The sequence below is a fragment of the Xiphophorus maculatus genome, chromosome 12, assembly GCF_002775205.1.
Source record: "Xiphophorus maculatus strain JP 163 A chromosome 12, X_maculatus-5.0-male, whole genome shotgun sequence".
NCBI classification, from domain to species: Eukaryota; Metazoa; Chordata; class Actinopteri; order Cyprinodontiformes; family Poeciliidae; genus Xiphophorus; species Xiphophorus maculatus.
Window position 1 is genome coordinate 29,368,736 of NC_036454.1, and position 2,079 is coordinate 29,370,814.

A 2,079-nucleotide genomic window follows, 5' to 3' on the forward strand; every position below is an offset into this window, starting at 1 on the left:
ACGTTTTATCTTTTGGACCTTATTTCTGTATCTCTCACAGTTAACTTGAAATAAAATAGTGAAATTGCTCACTAGACTGTAGCCTTTTTGTTTGTTTTTTTTACCAACTTTTACCACTTGTTAAATTCTGATTTATCATTTCAGATCCTCCCACACATGGGGCACATTTTCTTCAAGTGAAGACGGTGTGGACTCCTCAGAGAATGAAGTTCCACCTTCTCCTCCCTTGGAACCTACCACAGTTGGATCTGCCTCAGAAGTGTGTAGTCTCGGTGTGTCCAGAAAGAGAAGCCCCAGCACAACTCCAAATCTGAGAAGCGCAACTGCAAGTCTTTCTATGAGTCCTGGGACTTCTTTGAGCAGGAGCAGCTCCAGCTTGGGAGAGGCTATGTTTACTAGGCTGGTTACACTTCTTGAGGAGGTTAGAGAAACACAAAAACTACACGGACAGTTGTTGAGTACCTTGCTGAGACAGAAATCTGCTTCACCACCGGTTGAACCACCTGAAGGAGCTGTTTTTCCAATGTGTACAATCAATGATGTACTGGGCATGAATGAGAAGCTGGGTGACTCAGACTTCATGTCTGGAGTTGTAAGTTAAAATTTTGTTCCTTGAAAATTAACATTAAATTAGCCCCATTGCAGTAAGCAATTAACTAATGGCGTGATAAATTAAAACAAATTCCCATAATTTATAATTTTTCTGTTTCTACTAAAAACTGCTTGACAAGTATTCAGTCTGGTGTTTAGGTCTCAACTTGCCATTTTTTGAAGTACACATTTGTTTACAAAGACTTCATAATTGGATATTTAAATTGTCTTCCAGTTGCAGTGCTCATTGTTCATTAGAATTCAAAGTTTATCAATCTTTGAGAATGTGTTCTTACTATTATATTATTTGAAAATGGTTGTAAAACGTTTAATCACAGTAACTTCTTGGAATTTATTGTCCAGAAAAATGTATTGTGACAGGCCTCCCTTAAATTGATGCATAAATTAATTGGCATTTTGTCCATGTGTAAAATTAAGCATATAAGCTATATATGTGTGAAACAATAACAAATCAATTAATAAAAACTAAATTGCATCCCGATTTTCAAATGTTGTCTTGCAATTTTCATTATATTTAAGGTTGCCATGGTTGCAGAAATTGGAGGAGCATCCTTGGATGACGCAATACGACGGGCTATGCGATTCCTGATGTCCCATGAATTAGCAGTCCAGTTCAACCTGTTTGGCCGACATGGGAAACACCAGTTCCGGAACCTGCGTCTCTTTGATGTTGTGTATGGTAAATATCAGTTTTTATGGTCAGAGTAACTTTTCTTTTCACTTTTTTTCCTTAAACATTTGTTAATTTATTTTGTTTGTCATATGCCTTTTGTTTATTTGTAGTAATCTTTTGGTTTTATTCACATAGTGTTCTTTCACTCAAGAACTTTTAAATGATATTTGTATTTCAAACAATACAAAATAACTATAGAACCCTTCTTATATCAGTATAAGAAAGATATAGATGGACATTTTCAATTTGAACTAAGAATCTAGTGTGTGTTCATAATAATAAAGACTCGAGTGCTTTTATTTTGGCAGATCTTTGCAAGCATTTTTGCCCCATGAGGGGGGAGAGGCAAATGTCATGAATGTTACATTGTACTAAAGTAAAACGCTAATACAGTTTCTACCTTTGCTTGTTATTTTAGGGGCACTTAAAAGAAATGGTTCCATCGTTGGACTCACACATAAAGATGTGGAAAAGGCACTCTTAAAGTGGTTCACTGGAGCCTGTGACAGGGGTGGGAATAGTAGAGTTGGAGCAAGTAGGGAGTAGGCCTGTCACGATAGCAAATTTTGCTGAGCGATTAATTGTCTCAAAAAATTCTTGCGATAAACGATAATATTGTCTGAAGACCTTTTTACACTGATTTAATGGAAATGACGTAATAATGCATGCGATTTCCTGCCTAAGATAGATGCACTTTATTTTCAAAAGAATATTTAACACTGGAACTGATAAACAAAACAACCAAAATCAAAAATAAAATGGATTCTCAGTCTCCATTAACAAAAAATGTACTT

The 2,079-nt window shown here is 35.8% G+C and overlaps 1 long non-coding RNA gene across 1 annotated transcript; it reads left to right on the forward strand.

Moving 5' to 3' along the window:
• The first annotated feature begins 203 nt into the window (after nucleotides 1-203).
• Nucleotides 204-1,827, forward strand: LOC111610339. Its single transcript, XR_002753608.1, has 3 exons — nucleotides 204-592; nucleotides 1,132-1,291; nucleotides 1,704-1,827. It is a non-coding gene; the product is annotated as an uncharacterized LOC111610339 (long non-coding RNA).
• Nucleotides 1,828-2,079: the final 252 nt, after the last annotated feature.